Raw genomic sequence first — 23,389 nt, 5'->3', positions numbered from 1 at the left:
AAAGGTTGTAGGTGTCAGTGAAGGTTGTAGGTGTCAGTGAAGGTCTTAGATGTCGGTGAAGGTTGTAGATGTCGGTGAAGGTTGTAGGTGTCAGTGAAGGTTGTAGATGTCAGTGAAGGTTGTAGGTATCAGTGAAGGTTGTGGGTGTCTGTGAAGGTTTTAGGAGTCAGTGAAGGTTGTAGATACAGTTAAGGTTTTGGACGGCATTTGAAGGTATTGATTGGCAATGAAGGTCTGGAATGTCTTGAATGTCTATGAATGTCTTGACGGGCAGTCAAAGCTGTGGTTAGCGGTGAATGTCTTGACTGGCAGTCAAAGCTGTGGTTAGCGGTGAATGTCTTGACGGGCATTTAAAGCTGTGGTTAGCGGTGAATGTCTTGACGGGCATTTAAAGCTGTGGTTAGCGGTGAATGTCTTGACTGGCAGCCAAAGCTGGGGTTAGCGGTGAATGTCTTGACGGGCAGCCAAAGCTGTGGTTAGCGGTGAATGTCTTGACGGGCATTTAAAGCTGTGGTTAGCGGTGAATGTCTTGACTGGCAGCCAAAGCTGTGGTTAGCGGTGAATGTCTTGACGGGCAGCCAAAGCTGTGGTTAGCGGTGAATGTCTTGACGGGCAGTCAAAGCTGTGGTTAGCGGTGAATGTCTTGACTGGCAGCCAAGAGGCAGTGGCTAGGGTGAATGTCTTGACTGGCAGTCAAGGTTGTGGTTAGCAATGAATGTCTTCACTGGCAGTCAGGATCGAGATAGGAGTTTAAGGTTTTAGTTAGCGGTGAGTGTCTTGGCTAACAAGCAAGGTTTTGGCTTGCAGTGATCTACTAACGGGATCGGCTGACTGGGTTGATGCATGTGATCGTATCCCAATTGCGTGGATCGATGTTCATGATGTCAATCATTGGATTGAATGGTCCAGATTCGATTATTTACAGACCACCGCCATATTGCTGAGTGCAGAATTAAACAACAAACAAACAAACAAAACCAAAATACCTTCTCCGATACCACGCCCCTATGTGAAGCAAGTACATGATGACAGTGCATGTCTCCTGAAAAATATGCATTTGTCGGAACGAGCACCAAACAGAAGGATTTGTAATCAGAAGCACCATGTTTTTCACGGCAATTCCTAAACCTTTGTATTCCCCTTGTGAGTCATGGTTAGAGCGAAATATGTTTGAATATATTAGTGCCCCACGTTGTAGCGTTGTATTATTTCCGATTCGTCTCGCGTGTAGTGAATGACAGGTTTAAGCCATTAGAGACCTTTTACCGGAAACTAACCGTCAGTTGTCAGCTAGGCCCGCAGTGTAGACAGTCGTGTAGACATGCAATATACATGTAATGTAGATAGCAAGACGTCACACTTGTACGGTTATCGGTGACTGACGGACTGACAACGATACACAATCTAACTACATGTAATGTACATAGCAAAATTTACAAGGCTGTCAGTGACCGATGAATACACAATCCAACTACATGTATTGTATACACAACAGCAAGATGTAACATTTGTACGGCTGTCATAGACCGATGGATACACAATCCAACTACGGGTATTGTACACACTGCAGCAAGATGTCACATTTGTGCGGTTGTCATTGACCGATGAATACACAATCCTACTACATGTATTGTACACACTACAGCAAGATGTCACATTTGTGCGGCTGTCATTGACCGATGAATACACAATCCTACTACATGTACTGTACACACAGCAGCAAGATGTCACATTTGTACGGTTGTCATTGAGCGATGAATATACAATCCTACTACATGCATTGTACACACTGCAGCAAGATGTCACATTTGTTCGGCTGACGGTGAGCGCTGAATACACAATCCTACTACATGTATTGTACACACTACAGCAAGATTTCACATTTGTGCGGCTGTCATTGACCGATGAATACACAATCCTACTACATGTACTGTACACACTGCAGCAAGATGTCACATTCGCGCGGTTGTCATTGACCGATGAATACACAATCCAACTACATGTATTGTACACACTGCAGCAAGATGTCACATTTGTGCGGCTGTCATTGACCGATGAATACACAATCCAACTACATGTCCTGTAACACTGCAGCAAGATGTCACATTTGTACGGTTGTCATTGAGCGATGAATACACAATGCTACTACATCTATTTTACACACTACAGTGAGATGTCACATTTGTGCGGTTGTCATTGACCGATGAATACACAATCCTACTACATGTACTGTACACACTGCAGCAAGATGTCATATTTGTACGGTTGTCATTGAGCGATGAATATATAATCCTACTACATGTATTGTATACACTACAGCAAGATGTCACATTTGTGCGGCTGTCATTGACCGATGAATACACAATCCAACTACATGTCCTGTAACACTGCAGCAAGATGTCACATTTGTACGGTTGTCATTGAGCGATGAATACACAATGCTACTACATCTATTTTACACACTACAGTGAGATGTCACATTTGTGCGGTTGTCATTGACCGATGAATACACAATCCTACTACATGTACTGTACACACTGCAGCAAGATGTCATATTTGTACGGTTGTCATTGAGCGATGAATATATAATCCTACTACATGTATTGTATACACTACAGCAAGATGTCACATTTGTGCGGCTGTCATTGACCGATGAATACACAATCCAACTACATGTCCTGTTACACTGCAGCAAGATGTCACATTTGTACGGTTGTCATTGAGCGATGAATACACAGTGCTACTACATCTATTTTACACACTACAGTGAGATGTCACATTTGTGCGGCTGTCATTGACCGATGAATACACAATCCTACTACATGTACTGTACACACTGCAGCAAGATGTCATATTTGTACGGTTGTCATTGAGCGATGAATATACAATCCAACTACATGTATTGTATACACTACAGCAAGATGTCACATTTGTACGGCTGTCATTTACCGATGAATACACAATCCTACTACATGTATTGTACACACTGGAGCAAGATGTCACATTTGTACGGTTGTCATTGACCGATGAATACACAATCCTACTACATGCATTGTACACACTGCAGCAAGATGTCACATTTGTGCGGCTGTCATTGACCGATGAATACACAATCCAACTACATGTCCTGTAACATTGCAGCAAGATGTCACATTTGTACGGTTGTCATTGAGCGATGAATACACAATGCTACTACATCTATTTTACACACTACAGTGAGATGTCACATTTGTGCGGTTGTCATTGACCGATGAATACACATTCCAACTACATGTATTGTACACACTACAGTAAGATGTCACATTTGTACGGTTGTCATTGAGCGATGAATATACAATCCTACTACATGTATTGTACGCACTACAGTAAGATGTCACATTTGTACGGCTGACGATGAGCAATGAATACACAATCCTACTTCATGTATTGTACACACTAAAGTAAGATGTCACATTTTTTCGGCTGACGGTGAGCGATGAATACACAATCCTACTAAACATATTGTACACACTAAAGTAAGATGTCACATTTGTTCGGCTGACGGCGAGCGATGAATACACAATATACCTTTGTGTATTTTACACACTACAGTGAGATGTCACATTTGTACGGTTGTCATTGACCGATGAATACACAATCCTACTACATGTATTATACACACAACAGCAAGATGTCACATTTGTGCGGTTGTTAGTGAGCGATGAATACACAATCCTACTACATGTATTATACACAAAACAGCAAGATTTCACATTTGGAAGGCTGTCAGTGACCGATAAATACACAATCGAACTACATGTATTGTACACACAACAGCAAGATGTCACATTTGTACGGCTAACGATGAGCAATGAATACACAATCCTACTACATGTATTGTACACACTACAGTAATATGTGACATTTGTACGGCTAACGATGAGCAATGAATACACAATCCTACTACATGACCATTGTGTATTGTCACATGTGTACGGCTGTCAGTGACCAACGTAAACACAATGTACCTTTATGTATTTTACACACTACAGTAAGATGTCACATTTGTACGGCTGTCGGTGACCAACGTATACAGAATGTACCTTTATGTATTTTACACACAACAGTAAGATGTCACATTTGTACGGCTGTCGGTGACCAACGTATACACAATGTACCTTTATGTATTTAACACACTGCAGTAAGATGCCACATTTGTACGGGTGTCAGTGACCAACGTATACACAATGTACTCTCATGTATTTTACACACTACAGTAAGATGTCACATTTGTACGGCTGTCATTGACGGATGAATACACAATCCAACTACATGTATTTTACACACTACAGTAAGATGTCACATTTGTACGGCTGTCATTGACGGATGAATACACAATCCAACTACATGTATCGGACACACTAAAGTAAGATGTCACATTTGTACGGCTGTCATTGACCGATGAATAAACAATCCATCTACATGTATTGTACACACTACAGTAAGATGTCACATTTGTACGGCTGTCGGTGACCAACGTATACACACTGTACCTTTATGTATTTTACACACTACAGTAAGATGTCACATTTGTACGGCTGTCAGTGACCAACGTATACACAACGTATCTACATATATTGGCCACACTACAGTAAGATGTCACATTTGTACGGCTGTCATTGACCGATGAATACACAATGTACCTTTATGTATTTTACACACTACAGTAAGATGTCACAGTTGTACGGCTGTCAGTGACCAACGTATACACAATGTACCTGTATGTATTTTACACACCGCAGTAAGATGTCACATTTGTACGGCTGTCGGTGACCAACGTATACACAATGTAGCTTTATGTATTTTACACACCGCAGTAAGATGTCACATTTGTACGGCTGTCAGTGACCAACGTATACACAATGTACATTTACGTATTTTACACACTACAGTAAGATGTCACATTTGTACGGCTGTCATTGACAGATGAATACACAATCCAACTACATGTATTGTACACACTACAGTAAGATGTCACATTTGTACGGCTGTCGGTGACCAACGTATACACAATGTACCTTTATGTATTTTACACACAACAGTAGGTGTCACATTTGTACGGCTGTTAGTGACCAACGTATACACAACGTACCTACATATATTAGACAAACTACAGTAAGATGTCACATTTGTACGGCTGTCATCGACGGATGAATACACAATCCAACTACATGTATTGTACATACTACAGTAAGATGTCACATTTGTACGGCTGTCGGTGACCAACGTGTACACAATGTACCTTTATGTATTTTACACACTACAGTAAGATGTCACATTTGTACGTATGTCAGTGACCAACGTATACACAACGTACCTACATATATTGGACACACTACAGTAAGATGTCACATTTGTACGGCTGTCATTGACCGATGAATGCACAATCCAACTACATGTATTGTACACACTACAGTAAGATGTCACATTTGTACGGCTGTCAGTGACCAACGTATACACAATGTAGCTTTATGTATTTTACACACTACAGTAAGATGTCACATTTGTACGGCTGTCGGTGACCAACGTATACAGAATGTTCCTTTATTTATTTTACACACTACAGTAAGATGTCACATTTGTACGGCTGTCAGTGACCAACGTATACACAATATACCTTTATGTATTTTACACACTACAGTAAGATGTCACATTTGTACGGCTGTCGGTGACCAACGTATACACAATGTACCTTTATGTATTTTACACACTACAGTAAGATGTCACATTTGTACGGCTGTCGGTGACCAACGTATACACAATGTACCTTTATGTATTTTACACACCGCAGTAAGATGTCACATTTGTACGGCTGTCGGTGACCAACGTTTACACAATATACCTTTATGTATTTTACACACTACAGTAAGATGTCACATTTGTACGGCTGTCGGTGACCAACGTATACACAATGTAGCTTTATGTATTTAACACACTACAGTAAGATGTCACATTTGTACGGCTGTCGGTGACCAACGTATACAGCATGTACCTTAATGTATTTAACACACTACAGTAAGATGTCACATTTGTACGTCTGTCAGTGGCCAACGTATACACAATGTACCTACATGTATTGTACAAAGCACGATGTCATAAGGATTATATAACTTTTATTAAGTGGTCGTCTTATGTATTCGCCATCCTCTAATGTTTTCTTAGTCGAACATATGAGGCACTGATAAATTACTGAATTATTATCAAAAAAAGCTTTTATTTAATTAATTATTTTCGATACAAAGTGGTGTTGAATGATACACCTCAAACACATGTCATACACAAGTTCGAAAGAAGACAACATTGTTCGTTTGCCTCCGCTGGTGCTAAAGTCTTTCACAATGAGGGCTACGTGTTTCGAACGCACGGTTGACTTGGGGCGTATATTAAACCGCCGAAGATGCGTGGAATTAGCCACCGCGACCGCAGAAGTTAACTCAATTTAGAGGACTAAAGATAATCTGTTTGATGGCGCAGACATTTCCTTGTATAAAAAATTCATCATCTTTTGTGTATTCATCACATTTTCTGTTTGATGTTACTACGAAGTAAATATTATTGAATCTTCCCAAGCAAGCCCACACAGCCTCGCCATGCCATAGATCATATTTGCTCTGGAAACACTGACCACGTACCGAAAAAGACTTTTAACTAAATATACGCGACTAAAGGCATACAGTCCGTGGCTAACGATCGTTCAAAATGTCGAGAACAATTGGATTTGGAGTTAAGCACTGCATCGATCAATAGTGGCGCATGTGGCGTATCCGGCCTTCAGTGGGAGAAGAATTAATTAACAAAGCAAATTATTGCGAAGTCGGTAATTGGTTTAGATGAAATGGGCGAGATTTCCTTAACGCCCATCTTCGTACTGTCTCAAAACATATTTCACAGATTGATTTATTGAAATATATTGATATATTTTAATAGCCGTGACACGTGCTACAAATTACCAGTGTTTGTAGATATACATTGAATTAATGTGAAATGTTTAATGATGAGGCAGGTGTATATAAGAGTCTAAAGTTTTACGCCGTTTTTTGAAACATTCCAGCAATATCACGACAAGATGAGGGTGTCGGGGAGCGGGCCCCGGAAATGGGGTTTGTGTGGAATCTCGAACCCGAATCGGTTTGGCGTGTCCATCTACCCAAGATGTATTTAACAGTGTGGGTTGTCAATTATGTATATAATAGCATGGGTTTATCAGTGATATATATTATATATATATATATATAAATGTGGGTTATCAGTGATGTACAGATAGATAGAAATATCATCTGATGAAGGGTTACATTGATAATAGATAATATGGTATTTTATAAATGCATATATAACAGGGGATATGTTGTATGTACAGGTAGTTTCACATCGTTATCATATTAGGTTACTGAAGAAGTTTTTCCACATTTTAAAAGTGACATATATGTAAATGCGAGTTATCAGTGATACAAGAATGTTGGTTATCAGTCATGAAATAAGAGAATTTGTTTCCAATAATGTATAAAACAGTGTGGGTTACCGGTGATGTATAAAACAGTGTGGGTTACCAGTGATGTATAAAACAGCGTGGGTTACCGGTGATGTATAAAACAGTGTGGGTTACCGGTGATTTATAAAACAGTGTGGGTTACCGGTGATGTATAAAACAGCGTGGGTTACAGGTGATGTATAAAACAGTGTGGGTTAGCGGTGATGTATAAAAAAGTGTGGGTTAGCGGTGATGTATAAAACAGTGTGGGTTACCGGTGATGTATAAAACAGTGTGGGTTACCGGTGATGTATAAAACAGTGTGGGTTACCGGTGATGTATAAAACAGTGTGGGTTACCGATGATGTATAAAACAGTGTGGGTTACCGGTGATGTATAAAACAGTGTGGGTTACCGGTGATGTATAAAACAGTGTGGGTTACAGGTGATGTATAAAACAGTGTGGGTTACCGGTGATGTATGCAACAGTGTGGGTTACCGGTGATGTATAAAACAGTGTGGGTTACCGGTGGTGTATAAAAAAGTGTGGGTTACCGGTGATGTATAAAACAGAATTCGTAACCGGTGATGTATGAAACAGTGTGGGTTACCGATGATGTATAAAACAGTGTGGGTTACCGGTGATGTATGAAACAGTGTGGGTTACCGGTGATGTATAAAACAGTGTAGGTTACCGGTGATGTGTAAAACAGTGTGGGTTATCGGTGATGTATGAAACAGTGTGGGTTACCGGGGATGTATAAAACAGTGTGGGTTACCGGTGATGTATAAAACAGCGTGGGTTACCGGTGATGTATAAAACAGTGTGGGTTACCGGTGATGTATAAAACAGTGTGGGTTACCGGTGATGTATAAAACAGCGTGGGTTACAGGTGATGTATAAAACAGTATGGGTTAGCGGTGATCTATAAAAAAGTGTGGGTTACCGGTGATGTATAAAACAGTGTGGGTTACCGGTGATGTATAAAACAGTGTGGGTTACCGGTGATGTATAAAACAGTGTGGGTTACCGGTGATGTATAAAACAGTGTGGGTTACCGATGATGTATAAAACAGTGTGGGTTACCGGTGATGTATAAAAAAGTGTGGGTTACCGGTGATGTATAAAACAGTGTGGGTTACCGGTGATGTATAAAACAGTGTGGGTTACCGGTGATATATTCAACAGTGTGGGTTACCGGTGATGTATAAAACAGTGTGGGTTACCGGTGATGTATAAAACAGAATTCGTAACCGGTGATGTATGAAACAGTGTGGGTTACCGGTGATGTATAAAACAGTGTGGGTTACCGGTGATGTATGAAACAGCGTGGGTTACCGGTGATGTATAAAACAGTGTAGGTTACCGGTGATGTGTAAAACAGTATGGGTTACCGGTGATGTATGAAACAGTGTGGGTTACCGGTGATGTATAAAACAGAGTGGGTTACCGGTGATGTATGAAACAGTGTGGGTTACCGGTGATGTATAAAACAGAGTGGGTTACCGGTGATGAATGAAACAGTGTGGATTACCAGTGATGTATAAAACAGCGTGGGTTACCGGTGATGTATAAAACAGTGTGGGTTACCGGTGATGTATAAAACAGTGTGGGTTACCAGTGATGTATAAAACAGTGTGGGTTACCAGTGATGTATAAAACAGTGTGGATTACCGGTGATGTATGAAACAGTGTGGGTTACCGGTGATGTATAAAACAGTGTGGGTTAACGGTGATAAATGAAACAGTGTGGATTACCGTTGATGTATAAAACAGCGTGAGTTACCGGTGATGTATAAAACAGTGTGGGTTACCGGTGATGTATAAAACAGTGTGGGTTACCGGTGATGAATGAAACAGTGTGGGTTACCGGTGATGTATGAAACAGTGTGGGTTACCGGTGATGAATGAAACAGTGTGGGTTACCGGTGATGTATGAAACAGTGTGGGTTACCGGTGATGTATAAAACAGTGTGGATTACCGGAGATTTATAAAGCAATGAGGGTTACCGGTGTGTATAAAACAGTGAGGGTTACCGGTGATTTATAAAGCAATGTGGGTTACCGGTGATTTATAAAACAGTCTGGGTTACCGGTGATGTATAAAACAGTGTGGGTTAACAGTGGTGTATAAAAAAGTGTGGGTTACCAGTGATGTATAAAACAGTGTGGGTTACCGGTGGTGTATAAAACAGTGTGGGTTACCAGTGATGTATAAAATAGTGTGGGTTACCGGTGATGTATAAAACAGTGTGGGTTACCGGTGGTGTATAATGAGTGAGTGAGTGAGTATGGTTTTACGCCGCTTTTAGCAATATTCCAGCAATATCGCGGCGGGGGACACCAGAAATTGGCTTCACACATTGTACCCATGTCGGGAATCGAACCCGGGTCTTCGGCGTGACGAGCGAACGCTTTAACCACTAGGCTACCCGACCGCCCCGGTGGTGTATAAAACAGTGTGGGTTACCAGTGATGTATAAAACAGCATGGATTACCGGTGATGTATGAAACAGTGTGGGTTACCGATGATGTATAAAACAGTGTGGGTTACCGGTGATGTATACAACAGTGTGGGTTACCGGTGATGTATAAAACAGTGTGGATTACCGGTGATGTATGAAACAGTGTGGGTTACCGGTGATGTATAAAACAGTGTGGGTTACCGGTGATAAATGAAACAGTGTGGGTTACCAGTGATGTATAAAACAGTGTGGGTTACCGGTGGTGTATAAAACAGTGTGGGTTACCAGTGATGTATAAAACAGTGTGGGTTACCGGTGATGTATATAACAGTGTGGGTTACCGGTGGTGTATAAAACAGTGTGGGTTACCAGTGATGTATAAAACAGCATGGATTACCGGTGATGTATGAAACAGCGTGGGTTACCGGTGATGAATGAAACAGTGTGGGTTACCGGTGATGAATGAAACAGTGTGGGTTACCGGTGATGTATAAAACAGTGTGGGTTACCGGTGATGTATAAAACAGTGAGGGTTACCAGTGATTTATAAAGCAGTGTTGGTTACCGGTGGTGTATAAAACAGTCTGGGTTACTGGTGATGTATAAAACAGTGTGGATTACCGGTGATGTATGAAAGGCTACCACTACCCCCACAAACATCACTACCGCCACAAAGGCTACCACTGCCCCCACAAACACCATCTCCACCACAAAGGCTACCACTACCACCACAGAGGCTACCACTACCCCCACAAACATCACTTCCACCACAAAGGCTACCACTGCCCCCACAAACATCACTTCCACCACAAAGGCTACCACTACCCCCACAAACACCATCTCCACCACAAAGGCTACCACTACCCCCACAGACATCACTTCCACCACAAAGGCTACCACTACCCCCACAAACACCATCTCCACCACAAAGGCTACCACTACCCCCACAAACATCACTTCCACCACAAAGGCTACCACTACCCCCACGAACATCACTACCGCCACAAAGGCTGCTTCTACCCCCACGAACATCACTACCACCACAAAGGCTACCACTACCCCCAGAAAGGCTACCACTACCACCACAAAGGCTGCCACTACCCCCACAGACATCACTTCCACCACAAAGGCTACCACTACCCCCACAAATACCATCTCCACCACAAAGGCTACCACTACCCCCACAAACATCACTTCCACCACAAAGGCTACCACTACCCCCACGAACATCACTACCACCACAAAGGCTGCCACTACCACCACAAAGGCTACCACTGCCTCCACAAACATCACTACCACCGAAAAGGCTACCGCTGCCCCCACAAACATCACTACCACCACAAAGGCTACCACTACCCCCACAAACATCACTACCACCACAAAGGCTGCCACTGCCCCCACAAACATCACTACCACCACAAAGGCTGCCACTACCCCCACGAACATCACTACCACCACAAAGGCTACCACTACCTCACAAAGGCTACCACTGTCACCACAAAGGCTACCACTACCCACAGAAAGGCTATCACTGCCACCACAAAGGCTACCACTGCCCGTCCCACTATAGTTTCAGTGTATCAAAGTGTACTCCCTTGTCCTGTCCAGCCGCGGTATTCAATAAGCTGGCCGTGAGTGATAGTGAGACGGAGGAATCAGGGAGACTGCCGTCGCACACAGACACTTATATCAACATTAAGTATAACACTCCTCCGCTGTCTTCTGCAATTACAGGGACTGCCGTGGTGCTAACATCAACGTATGTGTCTGGGCGAGATACCACAACCTTACCTATTTGGCTTTATTTACCGACAGACAATTGGTAAACTGTAATGTTAATGAAGTAAGAGCGGGCCTATATGATATATTTCACTTACAGAAATGGATACTTGGGTCTTTCTATAATAATACAGGCAAGCTGGACGTCGATGTACTGGACGACCACAGTGAGAAGGTGGTCACGCGTTGACGGCTCATGGCACTGTTTGACCGAACGACTGCTGGCACATTTGGACATCCAGTGGTGTTTAGGATGCGTAGATCGTAGGGTATTGTGTAATAGTCATACGAGTTGATGGAACTCGAATAAAAGATTTGCCATTTTTTTGGTACCAATATGGTAAGTCTCATTGGTTTCGGAGATGCTATCTATGTAGACATAGAGCCATGCAACGAGGTGGAAAGCCATGCTACGGGCTGTCTAGCCATGCAACAGGGTATGGAACCGGGGTATGGAACAGGGGTATGGAACCAGGGTATGGAACCGGAGTATGGAACCGGGTTACGTGATATCGAGCCTGGCTACAGGATATGGATCCATATTACGATATGCAACGAGGTAACGGGATATGGGTCTCTGTTATGATATGGAACCAGGTAACACGGTATGAGTGAGTTTGGTTTTACACCGCTTTTATCAATATTCCAGCCATTTCATGGCGGGGGACACCAGAAATGGGGTTCACGCATTGTACCCCTGTGCGGAATCAAACTCGGGTCCTTGGCGTGACGAACAAACGCTTTAAAAGTTACAAAGTTACAGGGTATGGAGACAAGTTACGGGGTATGGAGTCAGGTTAGAGGGTATGGAGTCAGGTTAGAGGGTATGGACTCAGGTTACAGGGTATGGAGACAAGTTACGGGGAATGGAGGCAGGTTAGGAGGTATGGAGGCAGGTTAGGAGGTATGGAGTCAGGTTACAGGGTATGGAGGCAGGTTACAGGGTATGGAGTCAGATTACATGGTATGGAGTCAGGTTACATGGTATGGAGTCACGTTAACGGGGTATGGAGTCAAGTTACGGGGTATGGAGGCAGGTTATGAGGTATGGAGGCAGGTTATGAGGTATTGAGGCAGGTTACAGGGTATGGAGTCAGGTTACAGGGTATGGAGGCAGGTTAGGAGGTATTGAGGCAGGTTAGGAGGTATTGAGGCAGGTTACAGGGTATGGAGACAGGTTACAGGGTATGGAGTCAGATTACATGGTATGGTGTCACGTTAACGGGGTATGGAGTCAGGTTAGAGGGTATGGAGTCAGGTTACAGGGTATGGAGGCAGGTTACAGGGTATGGAGGCAGGTTACAGGGTATGGAGGCAGGTTACAGGGTATGGAGTCAGATTACAGGGTATGGAGTCAGATTACATGGTATGGAGTCACGTTAACGGGGTATGGAGTCAGGTTACAGGGTATGGAGGCAGGTTATGAGGTATGGAGGCAGGTTATGAGGTATGGAGACAGGTTACAGGGTATGGAGTCAGATTACATGGTATGGAGTCACGTTAACGGGGTATGGAGTCAGGTTACAGGGTATGGAGGCAGGTTACATGGTATGGAGTCAGGTTAACGGGGTATGGAGGCAGGTTAGGAGGTATGGAGGCAGGTTAGGAGGTATGGAGACAGGTTACAGGGTATGGAGTCAGATTACAGGGTATGGAGTCACGTTAACCGGGTATGGAGGCAGGTTACGGGGTATGGAGTCACGTTAACGGGGTATGGAGTCAGGTTATGAGGTATTGAGTCAGGTTAGGAGGTATGGAGGCAGGTTACAGGGTTTGGAGTCAGGTTACATGGTATGGAGTCACGTTAACGGGGTATGGAGTCAGGTTACGGGATATGGAGTCACGTTAACGGGGTATGGAGTCAGGTTACGGGATATGGAGTCAGGTTACAGGGTATGGAGTCAGGTTATAGGGTATGGAGTCACGTTAACGGGGTATGAAGTCAGGTTAGGGGGTATGGACTCAGGTTACGGGGTATGGAGTCAGGTTAACAGGGTATGGAGTCAGCTTAGGGGGTATGGATTCAGGTTACGGGGTATGGAGTCAGGTTACGGGGTATGGAGTCAGGTTACAGGGTACGGAGTCACGTTAACGGGGTATGGAGTCAGGTTAGGGAGTATGGACTCACGTTACGGGGTATGGAGTCACGTTAACGGGGTATGGAGTCAGGTTACGGGGTATGGAGGCAGGTTATGAGGTATGGAGGCAGGTTATGAGGTATGGAGGCAGGTTATGAGGTATGGAGTCACGTTATGAGGTATGGAGTCAGGTTACGGGATATGGAGGCAGGTTACGGGGTATGGAGACAAGTTACGGGGAATGGAGGCAGGTTAGGAGGTATGGAGGCAGGTTAGGAGGTATGGAGTCAGGTTACAGGGTATGGAGGCAGGTTACAGGGTATGGAGTCAGATTACATGGTATGGAGTCAGGTTACATGGTATGGAGTCACGTTAACGGGGTATGGAGTCAAGTTACGGGGTATGGAGGCAGGTTATGAGGTATGGAGGCAGGTTATGAGGTATTGAGGCAGGTTACAGGGTATGGAGTCAGGTTACAGGGTATGGAGGCAGGTTAGGAGGTATTGAGGCAGGTTAGGAGGTATTGAGGCAGGTTACAGGGTATGGAGACAGGTTACAGGGTATGGAGTCAGATTACATGGTATGGTGTCACGTTAACGGGGTATGGAGTCAGGTTAGAGGGTATGGAGTCAGGTTACAGGGTATGGAGGCAGGTTACAGGGTATGGAGGCAGGTTACAGGGTATGGAGGCAGGTTACAGGGTATGGAGTCAGATTACAGGGTATGGAGTCAGATTACATGGTATGGAGTCACGTTAACGGGGTATGGAGTCAGGTTACAGGGTATGGAGGCAGGTTATGAGGTATGGAGGCAGGTTATGAGGTATGGAGACAGGTTACAGGGTATGGAGTCAGATTACATGGTATGGAGTCACGTTAACGGGGTATGGAGTCAGGTTACAGGGTATGGAGGCAGGTTACATGGTATGGAGTCAGGTTAACGGGGTATGGAGGCAGGTTAGGAGGTATGGAGGCAGGTTAGGAGGTATGGAGACAGGTTACAGGGTATGGAGTCAGATTACAGGGTATGGAGTCACGTTAACCGGGTATGGAGGCAGGTTACGGGGTATGGAGTCACGTTAACGGGGTATGGAGTCAGGTTATGAGGTATTGAGTCAGGTTAGGAGGTATGGAGGCAGGTTACAGGGTTTGGAGTCAGGTTACATGGTATGGAGTCACGTTAACGGGGTATGGAGTCAGGTTACGGGATATGGAGTCACGTTAACGGGGTATGGAGTCAGGTTACGGGATATGGAGTCAGGTTACAGGGTATGGAGTCAGGTTATAGGGTATGGAGTCACGTTAACGGGGTATGAAGTCAGGTTAGGGGGTATGGACTCAGGTTACGGGGTATGGAGTCAGGTTAACAGGGTATGGAGTCAGCTTAGGGGGTATGGATTCAGGTTACGGGGTATGGAGTCAGGTTACGGGGTATGGAGTCAGGTTACAGGGTACGGAGTCACGTTAACGGGGTATGGAGTCAGGTTAGGGAGTATGGACTCACGTTACGGGGTATGGAGTCACGTTAACGGGGTATGGAGTCAGGTTACGGGGTATGGAGGCAGGTTATGAGGTATGGAGGCAGGTTATGAGGTATGGAGGCAGGTTATGAGGTATGGAGTCACGTTATGAGGTATGGAGTCAGGTTACGGGATATGGAGGCAGGTTACGGGGTATGGAGTCAGGTTACGGGGTATGGAGGCAGGTTATGAGGTATGGAGGCAGGTTATGAGGTATGGAGGCAGGTTATGAGGTATGGAGTCACGTTATGAGGTATGGAGTCAGGTTACGGGGTATGGAGGCAGGTTACAGGGTATGGAGTCAGATTACATGGTATGGAGTCAGGTTACATGGTATGGAGTCACGTTAACGGGGTATGGAGTCAAGTTACGGGGTATGGAGGCAGGTTATGAGGTATGGAGGCAGGTTATGAGGTATTGAGGCAGGTTACAGGGTATGGAGTCAGGTTACAGGGTATGGAGGCAGGTTAGGAGGTATTGAGGCAGGTTAGGAGGTATTGAGGCAGGTTACAGGGTATGGAGACAGGTTACAGGGTATGGAGTCAGATTACATGGTATGGTGTCACGTTAACGGGGTATGGAGTCAGGTTAGAGGGTATGGAGTCAGGTTACAGGGTATGGAGGCAGGTTACAGGGTATGGAGGCAGGTTACAGGGTATGGAGGCAGGTTACAGGGTATGGAGTCAGATTACAGGGTATGGAGTCAGATTACATGGTATGGAGTCACGTTAACGGGGTATGGAGTCAGGTTACAGGGTATGGAGGCAGGTTATGAGGTATGGAGGCAGGTTATGAGGTATGGAGACAGGTTACAGGGTATGGAGTCAGATTACATGGTATGGAGTCACGTTAACGGGGTATGGAGTCAGGTTACAGGGTATGGAGGCAGGTTACATGGTATGGAGTCAGGTTAACGGGGTATGGAGGCAGGTTAGGAGGTATGGAGGCAGGTTAGGAGGTATGGAGACAGGTTACAGGGTATGGAGTCAGATTACAGGGTATGGAGTCACGTTAACCGGGTATGGAGGCAGGTTACGGGGTATGGAGTCACGTTAACGGGGTATGGAGTCAGGTTATGAGGTATTGAGTCAGGTTAGGAGGTATGGAGGCAGGTTACAGGGTTTGGAGTCAGGTTACATGGTATGGAGTCACGTTAACGGGGTATGGAGTCAGGTTACGGGATATGGAGTCACGTTAACGGGGTATGGAGTCAGGTTACGGGATATGGAGTCAGGTTACAGGGTATGGAGTCAGGTTATAGGGTATGGAGTCACGTTAACGGGGTATGAAGTCAGGTTAGGGGGTATGGACTCAGGTTACGGGGTATGGAGTCAGGTTAACAGGGTATGGAGTCAGCTTAGGGGGTATGGATTCAGGTTACGGGGTATGGAGTCAGGTTACGGGGTATGGAGTCAGGTTACAGGGTACGGAGTCACGTTAACGGGGTATGGAGTCAGGTTAGGGAGTATGGACTCACGTTACGGGGTATGGAGTCACGTTAACGGGGTATGGAGTCAGGTTACGGGGTATGGAGGCAGGTTATGAGGTATGGAGGCAGGTTATGAGGTATGGAGGCAGGTTATGAGGTATGGAGTCACGTTATGAGGTATGGAGTCAGGTTACGGGATATGGAGGCAGGTTACGGGGTATGGAGTCAGGTTACGGGGTATGGAGGCAGGTTATGAGGTATGGAGGCAGGTTATGAGGTATGGAGGCAGGTTATGAGGTATGGAGTCACGTTATGAGGTATGGAGTCAGGTTACGGGGTATGGAGGCAGGTTACAGGGTATGGAGACAAGTTACGGGGTATGGCGTCAGGTTAGAGGGTATGGAGTCAGGTTAGAGGGTATGGGGACAAGTTACGGGGTATGGAGGCAGGTTATGAGGTATGGAGGCAGGTTATGAGGTATGGAGTCAGGTTACAGGGTATGGAGTCAGGTTACAGGGTATGGAGGCAGGTTAGGAGGTATGGAGGCAGGTTAGGAGGTATTGAGGCAGGTTACAGGGTATGGAGACAGGTTACAGGGTATGGAGTCAGATTACATTGTATGGAGTCACGTTAACGGGGTATGGAGTCAGGTTACGGGGTATGGAGGCAGGTTATGAGGTATGGAGGCAGGTTATGAGGTATGGAGGCAGGTTACAGGGTATGGAGTCACGTTAACGGGGTATGGAGTCAGGTTAAGGGTATGGAGGCAGGTTATGAGGTATGGAGTCAGGTTACAGGGTATGGAGTCAGATTACATGGTATGGAGTCACGTTAACGGGGTATGGAGTCAGGTTACAGGGTATGGAGTCACGTTAACGGGGTATGGAGTCAGGTTACGGGGTATGGAGGCAGGTTATGAGGTATGGAGGCAGGTTATGAGGTATGGAGGCAGGTTATGAGGTATGGAGGCAGGTTATGAGGTATGGAGGCAGGTTACAGGGTATGGAGTCAGATTACATGGTATGGAGTCACGTTAACGGGGTATGGAGTCAGGTTACAGGGTATGGAGGCAGGTTATGAGGTATGGAGGCAGGTTATGAGGTATTGAGGCAGGTTACAGGGTATGGAGTCAGGTTAGAGGGTATGGAGGCAGGTTAGGAGGTATGGAGTCAGGTTAGGAGGTATGGAGGCAGGTTAGGAGGTATGGAGACAGGTTACAGGGTATGGAGACAGGTTACATGGTATGGAGACAGGTTACAGGGTATGGAGTCAGATTACATGGTATGGAGTCACGTTAACGGGGTATGGAGTCAGGTTACGGAGTATGGAGTCAGGTTAGGAGGTATGGAGTCACGTTAACGGTGGGTATGGAGACAGGTTACAGGGTATGGAGACCGGTTACATGGTATGGAGACAGGTTACAGGGTTTGGAGTCAGGTTACATGGTATGGAGTCACGTTAACGGGGTATGGAGTCAGGTTACGGGATATGGAGTCAGGTTACATGGTATGGAGACAGGTTACAGGGTATGGAGTCACGTTAACGGGGTATGGAGTCACGTTAACGGGGTATGGAGACAGGTTACAGGGTATGGAGACAGGTTACATGGTATGGAGGCAGGTTACAGGGTTTGGAGTCAGGTTACATGGTATGGAGTCACGTTAACGGGGTATGGAGTCAGGTTACGGGATATGGAGTCACGTTAACGGGGTATGGAGTCAGGTTACGGGATATGGAGTCAGGTTACAGGGTATGGAGTCGGGTTACAGGGTATGGAGGCAGGTTAGGGGGTATGGAGTCCTGTTAGGTGATATGGAGTCAGGTTAGCGGGTATGGAGTCAGGTTACGGGGTATGGAGTCAGGTTAACGGGGTATGGAGTCAGGTTAGGGGGTATGGATTCAGGTTACGGGGTATGGAGTCAGGTTACGGGGTATGGAGTCAGGTTAGGGGGTATGGAGTCACGTTAACGGGGTATGGAGTCAGGTTAGGGAGTATGGACTCACGTTACGGGGTATGGAGTCAGGTTACAGGGTATGGAGGCAGGTTATGAGGTATGGAGGCAGGTTATGAGGTATGGAGGCAGGTTATGAGGTATGGAGTCAGGTTACAGGGTATGGAGTCAGATTACATGGTATGGAGTCACGTTAACGGGGTATGGAGTCAGGTTACGGGGTATGGAGTCAGGTTATGAGGTATGGAGGCAGGTTATGAGGTATGGAGGCAGGTTACAGGGTATGGAGTCAGATTACATGGTATGGAGTCACGTTAACGGGGTATGGAGGCAGGTTATGAGGTATGGAGGCAGGTTATGAGGTATGGAGGCAGGTTATGAGGTATGGAGGCAGGTTACAGGGTATGGAGTCACGTTAACGGGGTATGGAACCAGGTAACACGGTATGAGTGAGTTTGGTTTTACGCCGCTTTTATCAATATTCCAGCCATTTCATGGCGGGGGACACCAGAAATGGGGTTCACGCATTGTACCCCTCTGCGGAATCAAACTCGGGTCCTTGGCGTGACGAACAAACGCTTTAAAAGTTACAAAGTTACAGGGTATGGAGACAAGTTACGGGGTATGGAGTCAGGTTAGAGGGTATGGAGTCAGGTTAGAGGGTATGGACTCAGGTTACAGGGTATGGAGACAAGTTACGGGGAATGGAGGCAGGTTAGGAGGTATGGAGGCAGGTTAGGAGGTATGGAGTCAGGTTACAGGGTATGGAGGCAGGTTACAGGGTATGGAGTCAGATTACATGGTATGGAGTCAGGTTACATGGTATGGAGTCACGTTAACGGGGTATGGAGTCAAGTTACGGGGTATGGAGGCAGGTTACAGGGTATGGAGACAAGTTACGGGGTATGGCGTCAGGTTAGAGGGTATGGAGTCAGGTTAGAGGGTATGGAGACAAGTTACGGGGTATGGAGGCAGGTTATGAGGTATGGAGGCAGGTTATGAGGTATGGAGGCAGGTTACAGGGTATGGAGTCAGATTACATGGTATGGAGTCACGTTAACGGGGTATGGAGTCAGGTTACGGGGTATGGAGGCAGGTTATGAGGTATGGAGGCAGGTTACAGGGTATGGAGACAGGTTACAGGGTATGGAGTCAGATTACATGGTATGGTGTCACGTTAACGGGGTATGGAGTCAGGTTACGGGGTATGGAGGCAGGTTATGAGGTATGGAGGCAGGTTACAGGGTATGGAGTCAGGTTACGGGGTATGGAGTCACGTTAACGGGGTATGGAGGCAGGTTAGGAGGTATGGAGTCAGGTTACAGGGTATGGAGTCAGGTTATGAGGTATGGAGGCAGGTTATGAGGTATGGAGGCAGGTTACAGGGTATGGAGTCAGATTACAGGGTATGGAGTCACGTTAACGGGGTATGGAGTCAGGTTACAGGGTATGGAGTCACGTTAACGGGGTATGGAGGCAGGTTACAGGGTATGGAGTCAGGTTACAGGGTATGGAGGCAGGTTAGGAGGTATGGAGTCAGGTTAGGAAGTATGGAGGCAGGTTAGGAGGTATGGAGGCAGGTTACAGGGTATGGAGTCAGGTTAGAGGGTATGGAGTCACGTTAACGGGGTATGGAGTCAGGTTACAGGGTATGGAGTCAGGTTATGAGGTATGGAGGCAGGTTATGAGGTATGGAGGCAGGTTACAGGGTATGGAGTCAGGTTACAGGGTATGGAGTCACGTTAACGGGGTATGGAGTCACGTTAACGGGGTATGGAGACAGGTTACAGGGTATGGAGACAGGTTACATGGTATGGAGGCAGGTTACAGGGTTTGGAGTCAGGTTACATGGTATGGAGTCACGTTAACGGGGTATGGAGTCAGGTTACGGGATATGGAGTCACGTTAACGGGGTATGGAGTCAGGTTACGGGATATGGAGTCAGGTTACAGGGTATGGAGTCGGGTTACAGGGTATGGAGGCAGGTTAGGGGGTATGGAGTCCTGTTAGGTGATATGGAGTCAGGTTAGCGGGTATGGAGTCAGGTTATAGGGTATGGAGTCACGTTAACGGGGTATGAAGTCAGGTTAGGGGGTATGGACTCAGGTTACGGGGTATGGAGTCAGGTTAACGGGGTATGGAGTCAGGTTAGGGGGTATGGATTCAGGTTACGGGGTATGGAGTCAGGTTACGGGGTATGGAGTCAGGTTAGGGGGTATGGAGTCACGTTAACGGGGTATGGAGTCAGGTTAGGGAGTATGGACTCACGTTACGGGGTATGGAGTCAGGTTACAGGGTATGGAGGCAGGTTATGAGGTATGGAGGCAGGTTATGAGGTATGGAGGCAGGTTATGAGGTATGGAGTCAGGTTACAGGGTATGGAGTCAGATTACATGGTATGGAGTCACGTTAACGGGGTATGGAGTCAGGTTACGGGGTATGGAGTCAGGTTATGAGGTATGGAGGCAGGTTATGAGGTATGGAGGCAGGTTATGAGGTATGGAGGCAGGTTACAGGGTATGGAGTCAGATTACATGGTATGGAGTCACGTTAACGGGGTATGGAGGCAGGTTATGAGGTATGGAGGCAGGTTATGAGGTATGGAGGCAGGTTATGAGGTATGGAGGCAGGTTACAGGGTATGGAGTCACGTTAACGGGGTATGGAACCAGGTAACACGGTATGAGTGAGTTTGGTTTTACGCCGCTTTTATCAATATTCCAGCCATTTCATGGCGGGGGACACCAGAAATGGGGTTCACGCATTGTACCCCTCTGCGGAATCAAACTCGGGTCCTTGGCGTGACGAACAAACGCTTTAAAAGTTACAAAGTTACAGGGTATGGAGACAAGTTACGGGGTATGGAGTCAGGTTAGAGGGTATGGAGTCAGGTTAGAGGGTATGGACTCAGGTTACAGGGTATGGAGACAAGTTACGGGGAATGGAGGCAGGTTAGGAGGTATGGAGGCAGGTTAGGAGGTATGGAGTCAGGTTACAGGGTATGGAGGCAGGTTACAGGGTATGGAGTCAGATTACATGGTATGGAGTCAGGTTACATGGTATGGAGTCACGTTAACGGGGTATGGAGTCAAGTTACGGGGTATGGAGGCAGGTTACAGGGTATGGAGACAAGTTACGGGGTATGGCGTCAGGTTAGAGGGTATGGAGTCAGGTTAGAGGGTATGGAGACAAGTTACGGGGTATGGAGGCAGGTTATGAGGTATGGAGGCAGGTTATGAGGTATGGAGGCAGGTTACAGGGTATGGAGTCAGATTACATGGTATGGAGTCACGTTAACGGGGTATGGAGTCAGGTTACGGGGTATGGAGGCAGGTTATGAGGTATGGAGGCAGGTTACAGGGTATGGAGACAGGTTACAGGGTATGGAGTCAGATTACATGGTATGGTGTCACGTTAACGGGGTATGGAGTCAGGTTACGGGGTATGGAGGCAGGTTATGAGGTATGGAGGCAGGTTACAGGGTATGGAGTCAGGTTACGGGGTATGGAGTCACGTTAACGGGGTATGGAGGCAGGTTAGGAGGTATGGAGTCAGGTTACAGGGTATGGAGTCAGGTTATGAGGTATGGAGGCAGGTTATGAGGTATGGAGGCAGGTTACAGGGTATGGAGTCAGATTACAGGGTATGGAGTCACGTTAACGGGGTATGGAGTCAGGTTACAGGGTATGGAGTCACGTTAACGGGGTATGGAGGCAGGTTACAGGGTATGGAGTCAGGTTACAGGGTATGGAGGCAGGTTAGGAGGTATGGAGTCAGGTTAGGAAGTATGGAGGCAGGTTAGGAGGTATGGAGGCAGGTTACAGGGTATGGAGTCAGGTTAGAGGGTATGGAGTCACGTTAACGGGGTATGGAGTCAGGTTACAGGGTATGGAGTCAGGTTATGAGGTATGGAGGCAGGTTATGAGGTATGGAGGCAGGTTACAGGGTATGGAGTCAGGTTACAGGGTATGGAGTCACGTTAACGGGGTATGGAGTCAGGTTACAGGGTATGGAGTCACATTAACGGGGTATGGAGTCAGGTTACAGGGTATGGAGTCAGGTTATGAGGTATGGAGGCAGGTTATGAGGTATGGAGTCAGGTTACAGGGTATGGAGTCAGGTTACAGGGTATGGAGGCAGGTTACAGGGTATGGAGGCAGGTTACAGGGTTTGGAGTCACGTTAACGGGGTATGGAGTCAGGTTACAGGGTATGGAGTCAGGTTATGAGGTATGGAGGCAGGTTATGAGGTATGGAGGCAGGTTACAGGGTATGGAGTCAGGTTACAGGGTATGGAGGCAGGTTAGGAGGTATGGAGTCAGGTTAGGAGGTATGGAGGCAGGTTAGGAGGTATGGAGTCAGGTTACGGGGTATGGAGTCAGATTACAGGGTATGGAGTCACGTTAACGGGGTATGGAGTCAGGTTACGGGGTATGGAGTCAGGTTACAGGGTATGGAGTCACGTTAACGGGGTATGGAGTCAGGTTACGGGGTATGGAGTCAGGTTAGGAGGTATGGAGGCAGGTTACAGGGTATGGAGACAGGTTACAGGGTATGGAGTCAGATTACATGGTATGGTGTCACGTTAACGGGGTATGGAGTCAGGTTACGGGGTATGGAGGCAGGTTATGAGGTATGGAGGCAGGTTACAGGGTATGGAG

This window comes from Haliotis rufescens, unplaced genomic scaffold, assembly GCF_023055435.1.
Source record: "Haliotis rufescens isolate VD_foot unplaced genomic scaffold, xgHalRufe1.0.p SCAF_3, whole genome shotgun sequence".
NCBI classification, from domain to species: Eukaryota; Metazoa; Mollusca; class Gastropoda; order Lepetellida; family Haliotidae; genus Haliotis; species Haliotis rufescens.
Note: the sequence above shows the minus strand (reverse complement) of the source record.